At 39.2% G+C, this 25,838-nt stretch overlaps 1 protein-coding gene and 1 long non-coding RNA gene across 2 annotated transcripts in view; both read left to right on the top strand.

Annotated features, from left to right (window-relative positions):
- The window catches only part of map1aa (microtubule-associated protein 1Aa), a 75,677-nt gene that overhangs the window by 16,282 nt on the left and 33,557 nt on the right, over positions 1–25,838 (top strand).
- LOC127537574 (uncharacterized) lies at positions 1,057–13,381 on the top strand. Its single transcript, XR_007947292.1, has 3 exons — positions 1,057–2,225; positions 2,468–2,663; positions 7,803–13,381. It is a non-coding gene; the product is annotated as an uncharacterized LOC127537574 (long non-coding RNA).

Genomic DNA, 25,838 nt, shown 5'->3' with positions numbered 1-25,838 from the left:
CTGGTAAACAGGAGACGGTGGCATCACAGAGCCTCGGGGGAAGTCTGGTCAATAGAAGGCGATAGAGGGAGTGTAGAAACACATAAACACTGAATAACTGAGTTTTAAAGCCACACATTCATCCTACTGCTGGTACACTGTAAACATTTTTCTCTGTAATATTATGAATAATTATTTGGTCCTTTTGTCTTTGTCCTTTTGTACAATGTAGATGGACATATTGGTGTATATTTATTGTCAATCATGTTCACTATTATTATTATTGTTAAAAAATTGTTTATAAATTGTAGCGTTTTGAAAAAGCGAGAAGAATAGATTTACAATCATTTGTTTGAGGAGAAGGGGTGGGATTAGATAAGCTTAGACTTCTTCTCACTCCTTTTAGAGCAAGTTATTCACTGTCTTTTGTTGTTTTTTTCTTTTTATGCTGAACAATCTGAACAATGTAGCATTAGAACACAGGAGTGATGGTTGCTGGAAATGTTCCTCTGTACCCGTATGGAGATGTTGGAAACTGTCCTCCTTGAAAAAACGACCACATAGGTCGTCTGTACACGCCCTTATTACAACCGAGTGTTACGTTTTGAAGTTAACCGACCTCTAGCGGTTGAGTAAATATCGACACTCCGGTGTCTCAGCTGAAACGTCACCATGAACAAACTTTGACCTAACATTAACCCTAACCCTAACCTAACCATAACCCTAAGCCTAAACCCATCTTGCGAAAGTGAGGGAAAAGCCGTTTCATGAGAGAAAAGCCGTTTCTCGAATTAAATCCCGTAATGCCTTCCTGTCTCCCGTAGGGGCGCTAACCTAAATACGCTCTCATAGGTCGTATTTCAGGGGTATGTACATACGACATGTGTGGTCGTATGAGTTTGATGGCTTGTTGAGATATTCCATTAAAAATCAGCCGTTTCCAGCTAGAATAGTCATTTACCACATTAACAATGTCTAGACTGGATTTCTGATTAATTAATTTTTTTCAATGAAGATAACGATCTTCATTGAAAAAACATGCTATTCTTTCAAAAATAAGGACACTTCTAAGTGACACCAAACTTTTGAATGGTAGTGTATGTGTGGCAGACTCTCGCTTCCCTTCGGCAGCTTCGTGACAGAAATGGAATCGACGAGTTTCAGGTTGACGTCATCTCCAAAATGAAAGAAAACACAGCTTTATTAATGCCAATAATATTGTTGATGGCGCATCCTGGTGGAGTCACAGGTCGGTCCAGCTGGTAATCATGGAGTCGGAGGTTATTTCACACATAAATAAGGGTCATGACTCCAATTTTGGGGCATAACTGTGTACTATAAAGCCTTATATCAGTGTCCACACAAACTCAAATCTTGGTTGTCTTTTTTTGCAAGCAGAGGAAAGCTTCTGTTGTTTTAGGACTGTTAGTCCGTCCGTATATACAGGGGGTCCTTGACTTCAGTCGGAATTCTGCTCCTACAGTGCGACATAGTTAAATTTTCGCTGTAAGTCGGAACTCACATCCTGTGATATATGTGGTGTACAACCGGCAAATGTAAAACAAAGCCGTCCTCCTCGTATAGCGCCGAATGTTGATGTATTCACCCACTCTGTTCGCCAACTAGTTTCCGTGCGAAATTAGTTTTAATGTCGCAAACGGCATACAGAAGACTTTCTTAATAAATTTATGGAAGATAGCGACGTAACCACGAAACTCCGTAGGTCGAGGACGTCGTAAACCGAGGACCTGGTGTACAGGTGGCAGATGCAGGAAAAGTGGCTTTGAACCGCTGATGATGACATCATGCGCGCTGTTGCACTCTTAAGATGTGTCCTTCTTCTACAAAGGGATAATGAAGCTTGAATATCTGTGGACCGTTGAAGTTAAAGGAGAACATGATGAAAAATAATGAAGAACAATTTTCTCATGTGGCATTTTCTGAACTTTCTGAAGCAACCGTTGAGAAAACAATACCTCTGATCACTGCAAGGTTTTCCCGTGGGTGTTCACAAAGCAGCAGCCTGTGAATGAAGGCAGCATCACACGTGACACGCCACTCGATTTCCCTACAAACACACAATGCCGGGCCGAGTGGGTGTTCGGGGAGCGTGACGGACGAAGCAGCAGGCCGAAGCCGACAGCAGCAGACGGAGATGAGTGATGGCTGCAACGGAGGGGTTGTCCAGGGAGGCGAGCGGCGACATTAAACACCCCTCACACGTGTGCACACACACATGCACGCAGGTATTACACCGTCTGCTTCCACATTCGACTCACGTGCACACAGCAGAAAGGCTGGCAGGGGAGACAAAGAGGGGAAAAGGGCAGCGTAAACAACATTCAGAGCGGAGGATGCATCATGAGTGGCAGTAATATAATACTGCAGTGTCAGCAAGTGTACTTCCTGTGTGTGACAACTGCGTTACTACATTATTAAATAGTGTCATACAGCTCGTCTCATGGCTTTTTTGTGCTCTCTTCTATAGAATCTGTAAAGGTTTCCCTCGAGGATGCTGAAACAACAAACAGGGCTGGTTATGAGTTTCTCCTGGAGAACAGCGATGTGTTTCCACATTGATTTCTGGGATTGAACGCGCAGCAAATCACAGCTCTGAAAGACAACACGGGCTGGAAATTGACCGAGAAGAAAATCTCCAGGGACGGAGCGCAATCTGCGATGACGTAAGCCACCTAATGAGCAGCTTGAATTTTAATGGCACACCTTGAAAAATCTCCATCCTCGGTAAACAGCGTCGATGGTGGGCGCGGCTTGAGAGAACGTGCACTGATTAATAATTCAGCCGTTATTGATCGGCCCCTCGGCCCCTCTGCACTCAGGGATGTACATCAACGCCGAGCTGAGTCTTTCATCACACTCTCACATACTGACACACGTTTTATATGAGCTAAACGGCCATTTCAATGCAAACTAGACACATTACAATACATAAAAATGATATAGTTTGGTTTTTGAGTCTCTATACATCTGTTAAGTGAAAGACAGATGACAGTAATGTGAAAGCAGAGCGCCTACAGGGATGTTTATAATGTCCTTGGGGTGGAGGACAAATACATTGTGTTACCAGTTAATTAGGTTCAGCAGCCCTGCAGTGAAGTTCATCTTTTAGAAGCTTATAAGGTTCAGTTTATGTTGAGGGAAAAGTGGTCACAGAGGAGCTTGTTAAAGCCGTAGTCACCACGTTTTTATTACATTACAGTATCTCTAATATTCCATCCACCACATTTACAGTACACACAGTAGGGAGAAGTGAAGTAATAATGACCATAGAGTTTAAGGATGCCAAAATCAAGCTTGTTTTTTTCTTTTTTGACCCCAGATTTGGTTTTCGTAATTTAATATTTTGCACCAGCCAATACAGAGTCTCAGTCCCTTCTCCTAGATCAGGGGTCGGCAACCCGCAGCTCCAGAGCCGCATGCGGCTCTTTCAGCCCTCCGTTGTGGCTCCCTGTAACTTTGGAAAATAAATTGTTCTGCCTTTCAGGCGCGTTTCAATGCATTTTAATATAGAGAGTTTTATTGTGATATTACCGCTCTTATTTTGACGTGTTACTCCACCGGATGTGCTGCTGGGGTTTTCCCCTGGGACATGAGAGCAAACTTGATGCAGAGAGACAACACGGAGCTTCCGATTCCCACACGTTTCATGCCTTTTTTTGTTTTACTCCTGGAGAAGCAACGCCTGTAGTTTCACATCGTTTTGTACTCAAGAATGGCAAGCCTGTATATTAAAGCTCCACTCCAAGAAAGACACGTCTTGTCTTTGAGTCAAAAGTACTCATGAGTACTAAGGTAAACTACGGATAATTGTCTTGCTCAGTATGTACTCTTTGATAGGGTAATACACGTTACTCTCAAGAACACGTCCAGCATCCAGGCAGCAGGTCAGAGAGTCAGAGGAGTGTCGTCTTGGAAAATAGGGCAGCGACTTCCCGCAGAAAAGTTATTAGCTTAAGATAAATAGATTTTACAAGTTAAAATTTCCAGCTAACATTACGTAACATATGAGGTCGAGGAGCAAAAATGACATTAACCAAGTAAGATAAATATTAGTGGTAGGACACGATTAAAAAATGAATCTATCTAATTAGAGGCTTTGTAATTAATTAATCACGACTGATTAACAAGGGCAGAGAGGTAAAAAAGCGATATATGCAGTGTTGTCTTCATTTTAAATGCCAAAAGGATTTTGGGGCTCCCGGTGTTTTCTTTTCTGTGGGAAACGGGTCGAAATGGCTCTTTGAGTGTTAAAGGTTGCCGACCCCTGTCCTAGACAATGCAGATTTCTAGTGTTCTAAATTAACTGTAGTACCTGGTAGTATTTTTGGGATTGTGTATTAAAGCATAAAATTATTACCAAATAGTTATGTAATATTTAGTGTACTAATTGTTTAATATTGTAGTGCTCAAAGGAGGCCAGCAATTTATTTTTGGCAATAAGAGAGCATTGTGGGGGTTTAGCTAGTGAAGGGGCACCATGACAGAGTATTCTGTGGTGCTTAATGATCTCCACCCAGTTTTCACATGTTAAATCAAGCCAGAATCAACAAAAATAATGTTTTAAAATACCAGTGGCATTAATCACAGCTGCTTTTGCATATGTGTCCATGGTTTAAACCAGAAAAATCAACCCAATGCAAAAGTTCAGTGTGCTCAATTTAGAAAGCAAATTAAGCAAATTTTGTTTGGTAATGCAAAATTTTGAGGAAACTCTGGTCACAGAGGAGCTTGCTAAGACTGTAGTCACTAGGTTTGAGTACATTGCAGTATTTCTAATATTTCATCCACCACATTTACAGTACACACAGTGGGGACAAGTTAAGTAATAATTACCATAGATTAAGGAAGTCCTAATCAAGGTTGTGCTTTTGTTTTTAATGCCTTAAATCCAATTTGAGTCAGATAATATTTAGTATCTACCCATGCCGACTCCCAATCCAGTTTCCTAGCTAATACACACTTCAAGTATTGCAAATTAGCTGTAGTACCTGGTAGTATAATTTAGTTTTGAGTAGTTTAAGTGTTAATGTCCAAATCTAGGATCATACTGATAAGTTTTTATTGGCCTAGATTCAAGTTACTACAACTAAGTTCAGGGCTGCCAACTCTCACGCTTTGGCCGTGAGACACACGCAACTCAGTCCCTTCACACACTCTCACACCACACTCCAAATATGACACGGACAAAAAAAAAAAAAAAAGTTTCACTTTGCTGTTGTGGGAATGTGTAACCTTGTGGGAAATCCAGTTCGCGTTTTTACTCCAGAGAACGCCAGGTTTGTGAAAATCCGGTCCGCATTTTCCGTCCTACACGCTGCCCAGTCATTCTGCAAGCTGTCAGGCTTTCAAACACCACCTGTGTTTGAAAGCCTGTGTAGCTGTCTGGAAGTGGTAGATCTTCTGTGGGGGCACGGGGGTGGGCGGAGTGGTCCCCCTTGATCTGATTGGCCACCCCGTGTGCCCCCTCACAATTTTTATTGGAAATTTACATTACTGATACTCCGATTTCCGTTGCTCAGGGAACGCAGCTTCGTTGTCCGACTGCAAGTGAATGCACCAATGACGTTAGTTTGATCTTTTGATTGTATTTCGTTTGGATTTGAAGAAGCTTTGAAGATGTTTCCTGATGCCAGAGGAGAAGACGAGCAGCTTTGTACCTTTGCAGTAAGAAGACTGTGGCCGTTTCTTAGTAACTTAACTGTCCGTACTTGGTTCTCATGTATTCGTGAAACGTCATCATCGAGACTGCATCGGACCAGACAAGTGTGCACAGATATGAATTGATAGATAGATAGATAGATAGATAGATAGATAGATAGATAGATAGATAGATAGATAGATATGTCTGCAGCTCTCAATGACCAGGAGGGTTTTATTAGAGGAAGTCAGACACAGTCACACAGAGAAACATTAGAGCTCACACTGAAATGGAGCTACAGCTCTGTGTCTTGGACTGCATTTATTTTAAAAGCTACATGTGTGAAGGTAATAATCCGTGCCAGAGCAGATCTCATTAGCACTTCCGCTAGGTCGGCTAACTTCCGGTCACTCCATGGATGCTGTTGTCGGTAATGTAGCCAGAATATGAATTAATTTTTCGTTTGGGCTTGACAAAGACAAGAGCAAAAATATTCAGAGCAAGTGGAGCAGCTAGCTAACGCTTATTACAGTTTGTTTACATTTTCAAAGTCATATTTTTGAAATCATGTAATTTTTCCGTAAATGTAGAATGCAAGTTAGTCAAATCTGGACTGATACTGTCAGACTTTATTAGGAGTTTTTATATTTTTGTCACGATCGGGTTTATGTCTGTGCTGGTACCGAGCTGTGAAAAATTAACCCCATGATCAGGATCAGGAAGTCCATACTACAAATATCAGTTTGTCATCTTATGTGGGCTGCAGTAATGTATGACTCACCATCTAATGCTAGTTTTCGAAGAGTCAAAACTGCACAGATCCGAAGACCTCCATCCACTTTCTGCTGCTTATCTGGATCCAGGTTATGGTACAGTAGTTCTACAGGGATACCACGGTACAACTATTTTGGTTCCCAAGCCATTCCAAGCATGTAATCTCTCCAGAATGTCCTGGATCCGCCCCGGAGTCTCCTTCTGTGGGTCGGTGTCCAAGATGCATTTAGTACAGACGTCTGAAACGTCTCAACTGGTCTTTTAATTTCAGAGGCTCAGCAGAACCTCTGAACCCTGATACCCTCCTGAATGACTGAACACCTCACCTTATCTTTAGGGTTGAGCTTAGACAACTATCAGAGGAAACTCATTTAAGACCAGCGCTTTAAAGTACTAAATTATTCACCTCACAGTAACACTAAACTGAGAAAAGCAGCAAATTTTAGCTTGCTAGAAAGTCAAACTAGTGACTGTTCTGCATTTTTGCTCAACATAATTAAGCTAATTAATTATAATGATGTCTGTGCAGGTTAAGACAATAATTTACTTTGCTTTAATGCAGCTGAGAGATTAAATGTTACATTTTTAGACAGCAAATTGTAAGGAGACAATGACCGTCTGTGTTTTAGTGGACCTTTTTGGTTTACAGTGACATTCAAAGACGCAAAGAGAAAATTGTGAGCATAGTCCAATTTCCTGCATTACATTAAAAAACACAGCTAAGCTTTTAGTTTTTAATTTAAAGCCTCAGTATATTTGTTATGTTTTTTGTGTTCATTTTTCACTATTTGGGAGAAGTATAATTAAAAGAACCCTGTGGAGTTTTTTTTTTAACACTAGTATCACACTGGAGCAAGACGATAATGTTTTGGAATGATCCAGTTTCACTATTTCACCAAATGACATGAGCAAATGTTAAAAGATATATAGTAAAGAAGAAGACTTGAAAGTAAACAAAGATTTTAAATATTCAAGACATCAGGTTGCAAATATTTCATAAGGATGGAAATGCATTCAGAATGTAAACAGAAACATGTTTGTTTACCAGAAAACTCCGCAGAGAACCTTTAAGAGAAACAAGTATCCCCAGTAACTCTGGGGATTATGTTATTTTCTACTAAACCACAGCTGAGATTCAGGCTAAATGCTGTCACTAATGACAATGTAAACTGCTGCAAGCATGTTTACTGTGTTACGTAGTTTTAGTTTACTATGTTAGCTAATTAGCAATTAGCATACAGTTGTAGCTGATAGAAACATGATTACTTTTCAAAACTTTTGGTAAAACATAAAGTGCTAAACATATCAAACAGTGATCACTACGTCATCCCATTTCTTCCTGAAGGAGATCCATCCATCCAATATCTTTACACCGCTTAATCCTCATCAGGTTTGCAAGTGTCCTGGAGTCTATCACAGCTGGGTGAAGGATGGAGAAGATGGAGAACCCAGAGAAAACCCATCATGCACAGGGAGAAGATGCAAACTCCACGCAGAACCCAAGCCGGGATGCAAACTGGGGATCGTGAAGGAGATTTCAGCCTTAATTGTACTGACCTGTGGCTGTTTAATTGTTGTTGTTATACTGCTCATAGCAAACTTTTTACTCCACCAAGGAACGGCGGAGTTAAGTGACGATCAGTGTATGTTTGCCCATCTGTCTGTTCACAACATTACTCAAAAATGGACTAACAGGTTTAGATGAAGTTTTCAGGGAAGGTCAGAAATGAGACAAGGACCAAGCAATTGCATTTTGGCAGTGATGCAGATTATAGTCTGGATCCACGGATTTGTTAAAGATTTTTGTATCATTGTGAGATAGCGTCACTGTAACTATGACAACAAGTGAACACTACATCAGCTACCTGCTGATGATCACATGATTGTGATTCTACAACAAATCCACCGCTGCAGACGTATCAGGAGTTACACGTTGGAAATGATCCAAGGAATAATTGATTAAATTGTAGGGGTGTTTCTGAGCCCCATCAATTCCTGCCTCCCGTTACACATTTAGGCCACGTACACGTGCAGAACACACGTCTGTGCTCAGTGCAAGGTCATTTTGTTTGTTGGTACATCTGCATTAAATGGCCACATTCTATAGTGACAAGATTTCAGCCGTCAGAAATGATACAACGACTGAGCAGCCGTGGTGGATTGCTGCGCTCTTTGAGTGCTTTTGTTGTTTTTAAAGCGCTGCTTGTTTTTCTGTACTGTTCTCTTTGGGTGTTTGCAGCTTTGGATGGTCAAACATTGAGGAATTTTGGGCTGCGTGTGGACACAGAAGGCATGAATTAATGATAATTCTTGGCCTCAAATGTAGTGTAATGTCTTGGCAGTCTATCCAATAGTAGAAAACAAAGTACATAACATGCTGGTGCTGGAGGAATCAGGATGTTCGCCTCACTTGACTAATTTCGGCCTCATCTCCAGAAATCAATCCTGGTACATCACCACAAAGGACGTATCAGTTTTTAAAATGCACATCGAGAACAAAAGATCAGGTGTTTGATCAATTGAGGCTTTTCTGACATAAAAAAGCACAAACTAAAATGCAAGATGTGTGTTTATAATATTTAATGCAATTCAAGACTTCCTCTGTAAACCTTCCTCCACTGAATGTTTTAAGATCTGCAGTGGAAAGTTTGACTGATGTGACCACAGTGAGTCAGTTTTCATGTGCTAATGTTCCTCTGGGATCCAACCAGACAACACCTTCTTATTTTAGGATGTTTAAAATGCAAATTGCAGCTCCTCCAAAAGAGCAAAGCCTCCATGTATCTCTGCTCCCTCGGGCCTCTTTAACTAGAAGAGGGCGTTGTCTACAGCGGCTTTTGTATTTTAAACGCCTCTACAGGAGCCTGTTAGCGGACGTGTGTTGCAGCAGCACTGATGCAGCATCTTCTCAGATGACCGTCGGTTTCCTTTAAATGTCAGGCAGCTGTTAGCGACCGCGCCCTTCTTCCAGCTTCTCCCTGAATGTCTCAGATACTCCAGCCTCCTTCCTCCTGACGTCGCTTCTCACTCATGGCAGCCGGGCAGATCACATGGCAGCTCTCTGTTTGTGTTTCTGAGGAGGTTTTCATGACGGGAGGCTTTAAACCTCTATTGTTTGAGCTCTGCGGTTCATTTAAAGGGCAGCAGCAGATCAGTTCACTGAGCCTGAGGGCAGCCTGGAGGTGAGACGACGCCTGTAAACTCTCTGTAGCACCCTTTTCATAAAGAGAATCCATGAAATTATCATCTGCAGGTATCATCAGTCAGGTGGAAATGATGGAAAAATCACTCTGACCTGTCAAATTTTTCCAGAACCTGCAGTGGCTGATGCTCAATTTGGTGAACTTTTTTCCTTCATCTCACCTCACCGATTTTAGATCCTTTAGTCGACTCTTCTGAACATATTGTAGTCCCAACCAGCAGAGATGTGAGACGAGAGGCGTCATGGCAACATGCATTTACCAAAGTGAGACATCCTGACCTCGTTTAAAGCGACGGAAATTAAATATGACACGTTTCACAGCTGCATCACTGGTGCTTTGTTTCCTTATAACTGCATTTTATGATCTCTGTCGGATGAGCAGAGCAGAATGTCTTCTGAATCAGGAAGCTTTGTTGTTTGGTACCAAACAGTGCAACCAGATTGCCTTGCAACACCTAAAAAACACTCTTTTGCACACCCACATTTAATAAATAATACGATAAAAAAAAAACAATAATATAATAACATTTTAAGTGAGTCTCATGTCAAAATGTGGCAGAATGTCTCAAAAAGGTACAGATGTCATACATTTCATATTTCTTTCCAGACACAGCTGCAGTATGAAGTGGAAATGTTCTAGCACACAAAATAGTATTATATTATGGTGGCATTGTGTGCATATTGAGTACCGTTTAAAAGTTTGGGGTCACTTATAAATGTCCTTATTTTTGAAAGAGAAGCAGTTTTTTTTCAATGAAGGTAATGTTAAATTAGTCAGAAATCCAGTCTAGACATTGTTAATGTGGTAAATGATTATTAGCTGGAAACGTCTGATTTTTAATGGAATATCTCCACAGGGGAACAGAGGAACATTTCCAGCAACCATCACTCCTGTGTTCTAATGCTACATTGTGTTAGCTAATGGTGTTGAAAGGCTAAATGATGATTAGAAAACCTTTGTGCAATTATGTTAGCACATGAATGAAAGTGTGAGTTTTCATGGAAAACATGAAATTGTCTGACTGACCCCAAAGTTTTGAACTGTAGTGTATGAGGCTGTGCCAAGGGAATACTAATAATAACAATAAAAGCACTCAGAGAGTGCAGTACTCCACCAAGGCTGCTCAGTCATATCATTTCCGACGGATGGAATCTTACAAAAATTTGTGGCAGAAATCGCGGCCCCATAGAATTTAGCCATTTAATATAGATGTATTCACTTATGTATGGATACCAAATCGCTTGGCCTAAATATTTAGCAGGCGGCAGGAATTGATGGGACTCAGAAACACTCCCACAATTTAATCAATTGTTCCTTGTATCATTTCTAATTGATAAGTCCCAATAAGTCCACAATGGTTGATTTGTAGATGGATCACAATCATGTGATTGTCAGCAGGCAGCTGATGTAGCATTCACTTGTTGCCATAGTTACAGTGTCGCTATCTGGCAATGACACAGAAATATTTTATAAATCCGTGGATCCAGACTATAAGCTGCGTCACTGCCAAAATCTAATCAGTTGGTCCTAGTGTCATTTCTGACTTTCCCTGAAAACTTCATCCAAATCCGTTTGTCTGTTTTTCAGTGATGCTGCTAACAGACAGACAGACAGACAGACAAACCAACGCTGATCATCACAAAACTCCGCCAAGGCTCCACCTCCTTGGTGGAGTAATAAGTACGATAAACCATGGTACTGAAGCACACATAAGTGAATTATATGTAGTTAAAGCAAAATTAACTAATTTTTGACAGGTGCTTTTGAGATATTCCACCATTTGCAGCCTTCATTCAACAGTTGCTGCTAAAATTTGATCAGAAGTTGCTTCGATTCTTCATTTTAAACGTAAAACAAAGTGAAAAGTTCACCAGATAAAATCCTGACACAATAACTACGGCTGAAACCAACAGCTGATGCAATGTCACATCATCTATCAGTCACATGTGATGCAACCTGTACGAAATATTGCCATAAACTGAGGCTATTCGGAGGACAAATGCAGCTTTAAGCGGTTAACTATTTCTTTTAGCACAGAGAGCACAAATCACATCCACGATCTATGAAGTGTTTCCTATCCTGGTATAAAATATGGAAAATTTTATGTCTTTTTCACACTAAGTAAACATTTCTGTTCCTTAATGTAATCTGATCTGTCAAACTTTACCTCATACTGACAAAACGGAGAAATTCACTAAGCGACAAGTACTTCTCACTGTTTTAGTTTTGTGAATGTGCACTAAATGTCAATGCAGAAGGATCCTTGAAGTATTATTCACAATCTGAAGAGAGCCTGGGAGTTGAATCTTAAAGTCGACAGCATCGTATTCAGCTTTGTGCACATTTTCCCAACCAGCTATTTCTGTATCAAAGAAATTAATTTGTCTGTGTGATCCAAAGCAGCAGTGATGTTATTTAAGAGACAAAAGAACATCTCGACTAACTTTTTTCTGACTGAATCTCTGACATCCGGCTTTCTGAATTAGCATCAGTGTCTGAGTGAGTCAAATGTTATGATTCAGAGTTTGTAGAGGGTCAGAGTCTATTTCAGTTTGTCTCAGTTCCACCCAGCAGCAGCTGTCTGAGTCACAGCTGTTTGAAAAGTCCCTCTCCAGCTAGCACAATCCCTCTGCTTCCAACTGATAAAACCCAACTGGAGATATATTTATTCATCTAAACTACGTTTGTCCATCTACTCAGCAAACCCTGAGAATATGGGTCGATGACAAGCAGGTTTCTGGAGGAGAAAAATCTGCTAAAACAAACATTTTTAAAATGAACTTTGACACAAATATCTTACATTCAGTGTTAATTATTATGTTGGATGATCATGTCTCATTCAGGAGACAGCGACGGTTTCTGAATGAGACATGTCTGCAGCAACTATTGTCGTTGTCACCTTAGTTTCATTTCAGATGAGGGCAAAAGTACTAGAAAAAAAATTGTGTATTTCTCTAAAATTAAAAAAAAATCACCAGTAATGGCAAATATCTGTAGAATAATGATATTTTTTTTAAATGCAAATGCAGAGATCTGAGTCAGGAATTAGAGCTCAACTGGTGGTCAAAGCCAAATATATTTTTAGATTCTAGAATATCTTCAGATATCGTGTAAATTCCTGTTACAACAGGAAACCTTTTTGTTAGAATATATACTACAAACTTTTCATGGTATAACATGAAACTTGTCTTTTTCCAGGGCTGAGAAATGAAGCCAACACAAAAGTGGTAAAAACTGCAGTTCTTCAAATGTCCACTAGAGGCTGGTTACAAAGGCGAGTTGATCCACACAGATCTCCATGTTAAAATGTTCAACTTTATAGCAGAAATAAACATTTTTACAGCATGGTTAAAAAAAATACTTTGGTCTCTATAGCTAATTTCCCCATTAATGACAGCTGTACAGGAGACAAACCTTTATTTGACTCACTATTTTAAATCGCATTAAGGCTTAAAGTTCTGCATATTTCAGGATGTGGCTGCTTTGAGTGATGCTCAGAAAGAAACCTGTTGGGGGCATCAGAAAGTGTTTGTAGATCAAGATTTAGTTCATGTTTTAATTCGAGAAAATATTTTTTAAAAAAAGGCAGTTTCACGAGAGATAGAGCTTCGAGGTCTGCTTGAGAATAAAATACAAACAAAATATAACTTAATTAACCCTCCAGTTATGTTGCCGATCAAACTGACTAATGTTAAAATTAAATTTAAAAAAGTTACTTTTTTTTGGCATGAAACTATGGAGGTATTTCAGGTGCAAAATGTTTGAGCACCTGTAACATCGAATTTGTAGTTGTGTACATTGAATTTGTATGTGTACATTGAATTTGTATGTGTATCAGCAAATTTGATTTCCCACACTCTATGAGTTGTGTACTTGTAAAATAATTTTTTGTATGTGTCGATTTTTTTTTCTTCCCACAAATACAACACAAAAATACACATTCACAAATCGTAATTACAGGTGCACAAATCACATTTACAGGTGCACAAATCATATTTACAGGTGTACAAATCATATTTACAGGTGTACAAATCCTTCTCTACAAGTCACATATTTCAACACTGACACGCTCACATTTTGCACCTATTGTTGCAGGACACTAAGTGCAAAACATACTTGTGCACCTGTATTTTAAGAAGTGAAGTTGAGGTGAGAATTTGAATATGTGCAAATCTGAATGTGAACTTGTGCAATAAGTATGTGAAATAATTTACCACGAAAATACACAAATTGCTACTTACAACCACTCGAATCCTCCCCACGAGTCACACATTCTCTGTTTTCTACAGGTGCAAATCCAAAATGTACAGGTGCAAATCCGAAATCTACAGGTGCAAATCAGAAATCGTACTTCCGGTCCTGCTGAGATATTTGGTGCAAAACTACAAAACGATCCGATCTGTGTATAAATTCTATGCTCTGAGATTGACAGACTTTTCGACCAGTCAGGGAGACGCTTTGCCCGCCCAGCCAATCAGAGGTTTTTATTCCGTCTGAGGTCGCTTTACCGACTTCCGGGTGTGGAATTTCACGATGGAGAGAGTGTAGGGAGTTCTTGTTTTGGACAGCTGGTCTGCTCACTTCTTACAATACAGGTGAACAAGTATGTTTTGCACTTAGTGTGCTGCAACAATAGGTGCAAAATGTGAGCGTGTCAGTGTTGAAATATGTGACTTGTAGAGAAGGATTTGTACACCTGTAAATATGATTTGTACACCTGTAAATATGATTTGTGCACCTGTAAATGTGATTTGTGCACCTGTAATTACGATTTGTGAATGTGTATTTTTGTGTTGTATTTGTGGGAAGAAAAAAAAATCGACACATACAAAAAATTATTTTACAAGTACACAACTCATAGAGTGTGGGAAATCAGATTTGCTGATACACATACAAATTCAATGTACACATACAAATTCAATGTACACAACTACAAATTCGATGTTACAGGTGCTCAAACATTTTGCACCTGAAATACCTCCATATGAAACTTCTTCTGCTTGGTTTAGTAAGTGTAATCAACATACAAAACGAAAATGGTTCATTTCACATATTTGCACAAATTTCTGGTTCAAAATGGTTCAGAATCAGTGTTCTAATAAAGTTTACTTTCAATACAAATCTTGTGACTCATGTGTCTTGATTTTAAGTCAGTGATTTAATTTGAACCTGAATAGAACATTGTTAATTTATCAACATTAGTATGAATAAAAAATTCAAAGTTGTAAAATAATTTTAAAAAATCAATGTCATGTAAAACTATTGTATTTTATATACAGGTCTTTCCAATGTATATTAAAAAAGTTTTAACATGTATTTTTTATGAAAAATTAGCAAATTGTCCTTATTGAACCATTATCCATGAGAGGTAAAGAACACCGTAACACTAAATATTCATAGAAATGGTTTGTAATGGAGTTAATAAGATATAGAAAAAAATCATATATCTTCTGACACTTTTGGATAATTAAACCCAAACTGACCCACAAACGTTATTGCTGTTCCTGAGAAACGAACATAACAGGAGGGTAAAAGGCAACATATAAAAATCCAAGCAAATAATCAACTAAATATGAAACTGTTGTAGTGTTTCTGGTGAGTTGAAGCATTTCTAAAACCCTGGAAAAGATTAAATAACCACTCAAAAACTAGTAGACAGTGTAGACATTTATTTAAATACTGGAAAGGGGGACATGTGTAGTGGAGCTTTAGCCACTTAACTACCTTTGATTTGCTGATTTTTTAATGGTTTGTGGCTTTTCTGCATCCATTTCTGCTGGAAATGCCCTTATTTATATGGAGAAAAACACAAATTTCATGCATCAGGTGACAACTCAACTCATAGTGGAGTATATATGATTTTCTACAACAGATTCAGTGGTTGTATGACTTTAAAAATCATGCTTTAAAGTTAAAAAATAAAAGAAAGGGGCCTAAGTCCCTTTGAAATTTCCATCCGTGTAAAGTGGGTCGTGATTTTACTTCAGGAGAGAACACAGGGAGGAAACTGTGAATGCAGCTGGGTCACTTTGCATCGGAGCTGCAGTGTCCGACGGGTCCGTGAACGCCTCCTGAGCAGCAGATAGTCGGTGTAGGTGTAGAAGAGCAGCAGGCCGATCAGCTCCATCCTCCTCCTGCAGCAGCAGCAGCAGCATCCCGCCCTCCCTCCATCCATCACCCGCTGAAGGACGCTCATCCTCCCGCTGTAAGAACCCTCAGTCCCCGCAGACAAGGCGGCGGATCTCCGCTTCTCGTTCGCTCCGGAGGTTTTTTTCCCCCTTTTCTTCTTCTTATGTCGAACATCCATCCAGACAGAGAAAAGGCAGGCGGAGGCTGGGTTCGGATTGTGACTGACTGGTGGGCTGAGCCGGTTTTATAACAGCAGCGGCTGCAGACGGTGGAGGAATCTGAGCGCATCCACGGAGGAATTTACTTCGACAGTTCGTGAACGTGGAGGACACACTGCGTGTTTTCAGAGGCCGTGGACTGCCGCGTGTAACGTGAGTGAAAGCGACCACCCTGCTAATCCATCTGCAGCGTTAATGCATCATCTGCATTCACTTGTTTACATGAACAGCAGCAGCATGCAGATGGTGCATTTTCGTCTCATTCAGACTGCAGGATTTTACAAATGCAGAGGTCATGAGTCAGGAATTAGAGCTCAAATGACAAATGACTCTAAAACATCTTCATGTATTATGTTAGTCCTAAAATATCTGTCTAATGTAAATGCTGCTTACTTGTTAGTTGGTTTAAATGATATTTTAAGGGATTTTTCACACATCCAGGGTTATAATTCTCGAAGCGACACCGAAAACCCCTTTATTTTATTTTATTTTGGGGCTTAAAATAGCCAAATGTAAGAATAATGTCAGCTATGTGGGCAGCTGTGAATAAAAACAGTCAGATACAAGAAGAAAAGCTCAAAGCGTACAGCTCAAACTCGGTTTTTAAAGCCAAAAATCACCAGAAATTATACTGAGGCTACAGCTGCTGCACTTTTATTGTATAAAAATGTTTAAATCTAATTTAGAAATGCTAAAATCTTATATTTTAGTTCAGTTTTTGGCTTTAACTAGTCAACTGTAAGAAATACACACTTATAAAGCTGAATTTTACGTTCAATTATTCAGTGTAAACTCAGGTTGTCAAAGCCAAAATCCACAAAAAGAATACTGAGGAAAGATTTCTGCACTCTTAATGTAAAATCGTGTTTAATTCGAATGGAGAAACATAAAAATCCCATATTTTATTTCATTTTTTGGCTCTGAACTGGTCAAATTAGAGAAAAAAATACTAAATAGAAACAAATTATGTGGGCAAATTTGCAACTGAAGCTGTAAAAGATTTACAATAATGCTTCCGGTTTCTATATTTAACGCATGGCACTGTTCAATTCTAGTAGAGAAACACAAAAATCCTGTATTTTATTTCATTTTTTGTCCTTAACTGGTCAGATTAGAGAAGAAATACAAATTAAAAACAAATTATGTGGAAAAACAGGCAGTAAAAGACTTACAATAATGCTACTGTTTCTATATTTGATTTATGGCACTGTTCAATTCTGGTAGAGAAACACAGAAATCCTATATTTTCTTCTATGTTTTAACTAGCAAATTTTGAGAAGAAATACTAATTGGAAAGTAATTATGTGTGCAAATCTGCAATGTATAAGTTAAGAAAGCCAAAATTCACCAAAGCAACAGTGGAAAGACATTGGAAATGTTTGCATTTTATTAAATCTTTTGGCCTAAAGTAGTCGGATATGAGAATAAAGACTCAAAAATGTAATTATGTGTGTAATTATATAAATGTGTACTATCTAAGTGAAAATTCACCAAAGCAATGCAGATTCTATGACTTCTACGTATTTATTGTATGGCATTGTTTAATTCGGGTAGATTAACACAAAAATGCTGATGTTTCATTGAAGTTTTTGGCCTAAAATAGTCAAATCTGAGAGTGCACACTTAAAAAATGTATTATGTTTGCATCTGTGCAATGTAAACTCAAGCTACATGCACAAAAACAGCATTTATTGTGTCGTTGTCGTGTAGCACAGTTTAATTCTGGTAGAAAAATGCTAAATCCTAAAATTTTATTTTATTTTTTGATAAAAAATAGTCAAATATGAGATGAAAGACTTCAAAAATCTTGGTTATTTGTGCAGTTTTACATTGAAAACTCAGGTTTACAAAGTCAAGATTCACCGCAACAACACGGAGACTGCAGTTTATATGTTTAATTCTTGTAGGAAAATACAAAAACACTTACATTTTTTTTTTTAAATTTTTGACCTGAAATAGTCAAATTTGAAAAGAAAGACTCAAAACATGTCATCATGTGTGCAGTTGTGCAGCACAAATTTAGGTTTTCAAGGTTAAAATTCACTGAAACGACGATGAGGTTTTGGTTTCTGGGCATTTTTTGGATGACAATGCTCAATTTGGGCAGAGCAACACAAAAATCTGGATATTTTATTCAAATATTTTTGACAAAATGGTCAAATTTGAGAAGAAAGACTCAAAAAATGTCACTATATGTGCAGTTTTACAACACAAAGCTGGTTAAACTCACTAAACAATGCTTAGCCTGTGTACTCTTTGCTTATTTGTCATAATATTCTACAAGAAAATAATATTTTATAGTGATTTTGGTGCCTTCAGCCTCTTTCACCGCAAACAGCCTGGGTGACTCATGTTGTCGACAGTTTATGATCATTTCTCAGCTGCCCTCGGTGCAGTCGAGTAAATTCGGGTGACCTGATTTTTTTTAAGGTGGGAAAAACATCAGCGGATCTTCTGACCTGAAGGCAGCAGCTGAGCGTCGACTCTGGTCAGCAGCTGATGGGAAAACTGTGGATTAGTCTTCACTCTCCAAATAACCCCCAAGTTATGCAACAGACGAGACAAAAAAACGTCTAAAAATAGGAAGGTGCAGGCAGACGAGCTGACAGCTGATTTAATCCAGAAACAGGCAAGGAAGAGGAAGGTTATTACTCAGAGTAATGTGGTATTTACATAACAGAAATTAGAGCTTTTCTGAGGATTCTGGTAAAGATCAGGCACATTTTTAGCCTTATAATACATTAGTCGACATATTTACACTTGATTAATAATTGAGGTCTTTTATCAAACAAAAATGCCCAACAATAAGTATTTAAAATATGATTATTGGGGCTTTTCTGTGAATTATTCCACCTGCACTGATTTTTCATTGTCAGTGGCGGCCATCTCTCAATTGTACAGAGTCTTTCAAAAAAATCCTGGATCCAGACGGTGATCCGGATCACCTCCAAAATCTAATCGATTGTTACTTTTGCTCTTCCGGACATTCTGTAAAAATTTGGTGAAAATCCGTCCACAACTTTTTGAGTTATGCTGTTAACAGACAAACAGACAAACAGACAGACAAACAGATGGCCTGGCGGAGGTCTGTGCTCTCCGAGTGCTTTTCTAGTTTTCTTCATGGATTGATTAGATCTTGTTGTCAAGATATTCAGAGTTTAGGCTTTTATTTCGCCATCTGTCAGAAAATAGTCAAAAATATTATAATCTTCCAACCAGTCAGGCTGACGTCTTCAGGAGAGCCAAAACATTTCATCGATTAATCAACTAGTCAGTCAATAAATGCAAAAAATAACTGTCAGTAATTCTTATAGTCAAATCAGTGTAATTCATACACGCATTTAAGTGTTTTCCAATAGAGAAATTAGATTAAAGGGACAAATTTACCTTTCAAGTTTAAATATTAAAGTTAAGACCCTATAGTATTATTTATTATTTTAAAAAATTGCCTGAATAATTTCTTAATTGAGCAGTTTTTAAGGCAAAAACACCTAAAACAAATGTTGTTTCTGGCTTCTAAAATGGTAATATTTGCTGGATTTTTTTTAAAAAAAAGCTTCACTGTGATAGCAACATGAATGTCTTTTAGTTTCAAACTGCTGGTCAGACAAATCAAATAATCTGATGGTTTGGGTTGCCATGACGATTACTTTCCCAATGAACTGATTTGTCATTTATTCTATAACATGTCAGCAAACAGTGAGAAATACCAGGGCAGTCTTTAAAGGTTTATTTTGAAAATGACTCTAAAATATCTTCGTTTCTCAGGTGAGTAGCAAAATATCGGTCTAATTGAAATGCTGTTAAATGTGGTTTGTCTAAATTATATTTTAAAGTAATTTCTACACATCCAGGGATATAATTCTGACAGACACAGAAAATCCACATGTTAAATTTTATGTTTTTGGCTTAAAACAGTCAAATGTAACAATAAAATCCATCATGTGCACAGGAGTGCAAAAAAATAGTCAAATCTGAGAATGAAATCTAATTATACATGCAGTTTTGCAGTGCAAACTCAGCCCAAATTTACCAAAACTGTACGGATGGTATGTCCAGTTTTACAAAGGTTAGTTTTTCATGTAAATCTTAAAATATCTGTCTAATGTGAATATTGTCTACTTGCAGGTTTATATAAATTATTATCTAAAGTCATTTCCACATATTCAGGGATATAATTGTGGTACAAATGAAGAAAATCCTAATGTGGTGTTTTATTTTTGGGTGCAAAACAGTGAAATGTAAGAACAAAACCAATTATGCGTACAGTCGTGAATAACAAAAGCCACTCATAAAATGTAATTGTATGTGCAATTTTACAGTGCAAACTCAGGCTGATAGTGCCAAAATTGACCAAAACTCTACTGATGCTATGGCAGTACAATTTTACAAAGGTTAATTTCTCACATTAAGGGAAGAAAATGTGTAAATTGTGGCATTTGAGAAGCTGGAAACAGTGAATGTTTGATATTTGTGCTTGGAGAATGATGAAAAGACGTACAACTTGCTGTCGACTGATCGATTGAACTCATTCTAATCGCATAGAAGAAGCAGTTTGCATAGTAAAAGATGCAAAGTTCCATCTTTACTCAGGTTATAAGTGTGCCATCTGTGAAGTGGCTCTCAAGTCTCCATCTCTGACTGTCTTTGAAACGTCCTTGAGCTTCACGTTTCACACTGATGAGCTGAAGGTCAAACAGGAGAGCGGAGCAGCTCGAGACGTGAAGGTCGCCGTTTCATACCTGCCTGAATGAGATCAGGTTCTGGCCTTTGTATTAGCAGATTCTCCGGCTGACAGAACCTGCCTTCCCCTCTGTAGTGTTGCTGTGTGAACTCCCAGAATGCCTCGGGGTGGGCAAGGCGGAATGCTGAGCTCAGCAGGGTGTGGAGAATCGGTGCTGCTGCTGTGATGGAGGTGTGGCTGCTGTTTCATGAAGGAAAAGACTGAGCTCAGCGCCTTTCAGCAGCAGATGCCGTTTGTCCTCGGTTTCCGCTCCTGTAGGTTTCGCTGTCGGTGTTTCGGGATCAGCGTGTCTTTCTTTAGCTGCTGTTTCGCTCCGGCGTTCAACAGTTCGACACAAATCTGCTGAGACCAATTTGTACACCCACAAGACGCCTTAGAAACACCAGAATGCTCTGCAGCCGGAGGAGGCCAAGACTTGCTTTGTGTCTTTTATAAACTGCACAGACCTGCTGAACCTGCATGTAGCCAACAGCACAGGGACGGTTGTTGTAGGGAATTATTAGGGCTATAGTCTCCAGGTCGACTGGTCGATTCTTGGTGGATTTACTGTCATTAAAACAAATTCTCACTGATTGGATGATCCCTGTTGCTGCTTTAATCAGGAGAAAATCCCAACATCAACAATCTTCCGGGATTAATCCATTAGTTTTAGCGACAGGAGGAACACCCCCATGTTTGCACAACTTTATACTCACCCAGCCTTAATAGAGATTACAACATCTATCCTTTACTGTAATAAATCAACATTAAAATCTAGTGTTTGCAGCATATTAAATCATTTGAACCTGATTATTTTTCACTGAAATGCTGTTAGACTCGGAACAGACCAGCTGCACATATTTTTATGGTTTCTGATAATAGAACTGCATCAGCTTGTGATTCAGCACAAGAACTGGACAAACTGCTATTTACAGAGTGTACAAAACGTAGCTTTTTGGACATCAGTTTGAACAAAATGCAGCCACACTGACGACTTTATTAACATGGTGTCAGTCAGTTTGGAGCCGACAGTGACTAAAGGATAATCCATCCATCAGTTATCTACACTGTTTAATCCTCATCAGGGTCACTGTCCCACCTTACTTAGGGTGAAGTCAGGGGACACCAGGACAGGTCACAAGTCTATCACAGGGCTACACATAGAGACAAACAAGCACACTCGCATTCACACCTACAAACAATTTAGAATCACCAGTTAACCTGAGCATGTTTTTGGAGAGTGGGAGAAAGCCGGAGAAAACCTACACATGGACAGGAAGAACATGCAAACTCCATGCAGAAAGATCCCGGGAAGGTGGGGATCTTCGAGTTGCAAGGTGAAAGTGAAACCATCAAGCCACTGCACAGCCACTAAAGGTTCAGTAAACGTTAAATAATCTGCACCCATCAGTCTCCATTAGGTTGGGCCAGTTCAAAATTGTGAAAATGTGGAGATGTTCACAGGTAGTGTTGCTCCTCCTGCCGAAAACAATCAATGGATTAACCCAGGAAGGTTATTGATGTAGAACTATTCTACTTATGAATCGAACACTGGTGACTGCCTGATTTTCCAACCAATGAGAATTTAGTAAATACGGAAGGTATCGACAACTCAACATGGACATGACAGCATGCTTTTCTTGTTTTTCTTACAATTTTTAGACCAACAATCTTTAAACTTCAGAATATTTGACAGATTTAGCAATAATGAAGAGTCTAATTATTTGCAGCAACGATTTATTCCTTCAATAAGCCAACCTCTATTTAGCTTACCAGTGCTGTAATGTAATACGTTTGACCTTCAGTGTTCTAACTGATGGTGTAAGCCTGCAGTTTCTGCAGCATAATCTCCTCCTCTTCCACGATCAGCATGTTACTGTTTTCAGAATATCCTTTGCTTCAGGAAACAACAACAACCTCCAAGCAGCAACCTGTACGCTGAAAGCTGTGCAAGAAGACAGATATATTTTGTTATTTAGGTGAATTAGGCAGTGTAACGACAGTTCTCGCCTTCCTGTGAGCAAACGTTCCACCAGAACTACCCCCCCATCACTTTTTTAAAGGAGCACCACCCCTGCATCCTGGGCTTAGCTACGCCTAAGATGATTATGATTAGTTTAAAAAGATAACACAAGCCATGATTTTTCCCTGAATGGTAATGAGGTGCAGTCAGACCATTCTACAGCACACACACAGCACTGTAAAGACAGATCTGGTTATGTATGACTAAATTGGGTGTAGTGACATATTTTTTAGCACATTTATGACCACATGTGAAGCAAAGCATGTAAAGATCAAAACCAGACATGAATGAGCTGCAGACTCACACTGGGTGACATCTTTCTTTATACTACTCACCAGAATACCAGATGGTAATTACCTTAACTATTCTAAAGGTGGAAATATATATTTATACACATGTACTGTTTACGTTTTCAGCCAACAGCTTATGGTTGAGTGTCACAGATAAGGTAGGGGGGTGATAGACAGACTAACACGTTGTTTTTCATCCATTTTTTTCGTCCATTATATATAATAGCATAAGCATTGATGGGTGACTGTGCATACTGTCTGTACAGTACTGGGAGTAATCCACACAGATCCATAAACTGATTCCACTATCGAACGCCGCGGACTGTTTACTGTGTCTGGAAGTGAGAAGATTCTTTGTCGGCAGTGAAAATTGGTTTCTGTCGCTGCTAACAAGATCTGCTTCTCGGTTACCTGAGGCAGGATTTTCCTTTCAGCAGGTGACAAGTGGAAGAGGTGAAATATCTCACAGCAGCCTGCTTTGGCATTTTGACGCCATGCGGCTATGAGATAAGGTAGAGGAGTTAATGGCATTTATTGAAATTCTTTCCATCTTGCAGCAGGCCGGATGCCGCAAACTGACTGTGGTTTGAGAGCAGCTCGGGTTGTGCTTGGTCATGCTGTGAGCTGCAGCTATGCTCATATCTGCACACTGCTACCTTTAAAAGATCACCTTCACATCGGCACGGACGCCTCCAAACGAAGCACAGCATAAACGGTCACTGAATTAGAGTGTTGAAGTGTTTTGAAATAATGAAAGAATTACGACAACTTCATTAGCAAAATATGAAATTATGCAAATTAGGATTAGTCAATTAAAAGCAGAATTAAATTAGTTAAATTAAGTAAAGCCAGGAGAAAGAAATTAAATGTCATCACATATATTAATGAAAGTAGGACCAAAAGGTTTGAGTAGATAATTTAGCTATCGAGGTCATACTGAGACAACCCATCATGAATTAACGTAACATCTTTCCCTCAGAAGTTATTTGCTGTTTCTTAGATGATGGATAACAAAATACCAGAAATTTGGTAGTTGATACGAACACAACTCTCACCTTAAAAAAAATGAAACATTTGTAAATATAATTCGAGAGTAAATCATTCAAATGACGGAAATGGAATGAGGAGCTGCGTTAGCCACTCCTGAACCTGAAATGAAATATACAAGGTGCGATAAAAAAGTTCAGAGACAACGCCTAGAAAAGCCAACAACCAACCGTGATTTAAATCTGGCCAACCCCGCTGAAGAACTGTCCTTGTGCAGCGACACACAGCTCCCGGTGCTCCTGAAACACTTTGGAAGTTGCTCTGTATTTACATGTGAAGCACCATCAGGAATGAGAGCAGAGTCTCTAAACTGTGTGTCAAAACTTTAATTTCACTTTTGACAATAACAAGAAGTCACAGGGAGCAAAAAGAAACTATAATTATGACGCTTTGAAGTTGCATGTGACCGTGACGCATCACCAACGGTATTGGATTTTTTTGATGACCAGTCATTCTCTGTAACTTTGAAACTTTCCACTTAAACATATATAAACCTAATTGGCCCAAAGAGAGTAAATCAGGATGCTATACAGTCAGGATTAATGGAATTACTTTTCCTGTCGATCAGATGAAAGTGGGAGCTCATGTTTCATTTGCTTGCTTCCATTTAAACAGTGTCAGAACCGTTTATCTAACATTTGATACGATGACTGTTCAGACCAGTGCTGAGTCACTTTTGTAAACAACCAAGATGGCTGACACAGATGTGAAACAGACTTTTGAATACACTATTGTGCCAGTATGAATAATAAATACACGTACTGCATGTTTTATCAAAGGAAGAAGACCAAACTACTGCACTTGATGTCTCTTTACATTTTTGTATAGCTATGTAGCATTTGTTGCTCTGACTGGTTGTAGGTCTATCCAAATGTTCAGAGGTATTTTGGTGTGCGCCTGCTGATAACACCTCTGGGAAATTGAAAATGAACTAAGAAGTAATGAACTCACTCGCTTTAGTCCATCGCTGCCAAGCTTGGAATTATTCTCCAAGAGCTTGGAATTAATGTTGGGCTTTAGACAGGGGTGAAAGTAGTTTTAAATTCTTGCCGGAACTATTAGTAATAGTTCACCCCTGAATGTCCGTCGATGCTAACCATTGTAAATCCTGTTGAAAGTTTTTCAGCCAATCACAAGAACGTGTGGAATTTCAGGTGTAATTTATTGCTCGCCCCGTCCCGGCGCAAGCGGCGCTTGTTGACGTCTATTGATTAGTTGTGGAAAATGTCCCAGTGCAGTAAATCAAGCACACCTATTTGCTATTGGCTGCTACTGGCCATAACAATCGCTGTGTTACGGAAGTAGACACGCATGCGCACTCATGTACTGCTGAGTGAACTCCCATATGTGAACTCCGGTCGATAGCAGGCAGCCGGGCGTTGTATATCTATGGGCCTACCCATAGATACCGGTGGAAGAGCGGCGTACCGCCACCAGATCTTTTCCTGGAACTGCGTTCCGCCACCAGGTCCTTTGCCGGTACGCGATTCCGGACCGTTCTGGCTTACTTTCACCCCTGGCTTTAGATACATCTCAAAGGACAAGATTGGGGCCAATCAGGGCAACTGATAAGTATTGGCAGCAATCTAAGCCCTATTACTGTTTACATTCGCTGTCACACAGGTGTTGTAAACTTGATTAATTTTCTTAATAACAGCAGCATTGTCAATCAATAATCAATTAATTGATGACACAAATTGGGCACAATGGTTGTGCTGATATTGTTGTTTAGTCAAATACATTGGCCATTAAAAATTTCACTAGGTTAGAGCAAAACTGCCAACGTTAATATC

This window comes from Acanthochromis polyacanthus, chromosome 2 (assembly GCF_021347895.1).
Source record: "Acanthochromis polyacanthus isolate Apoly-LR-REF ecotype Palm Island chromosome 2, KAUST_Apoly_ChrSc, whole genome shotgun sequence".
Classification (NCBI taxonomy): Eukaryota; Metazoa; Chordata; class Actinopteri; family Pomacentridae; genus Acanthochromis; species Acanthochromis polyacanthus.
This window is presented reverse-complemented; position numbering and strand designations above follow the sequence as displayed.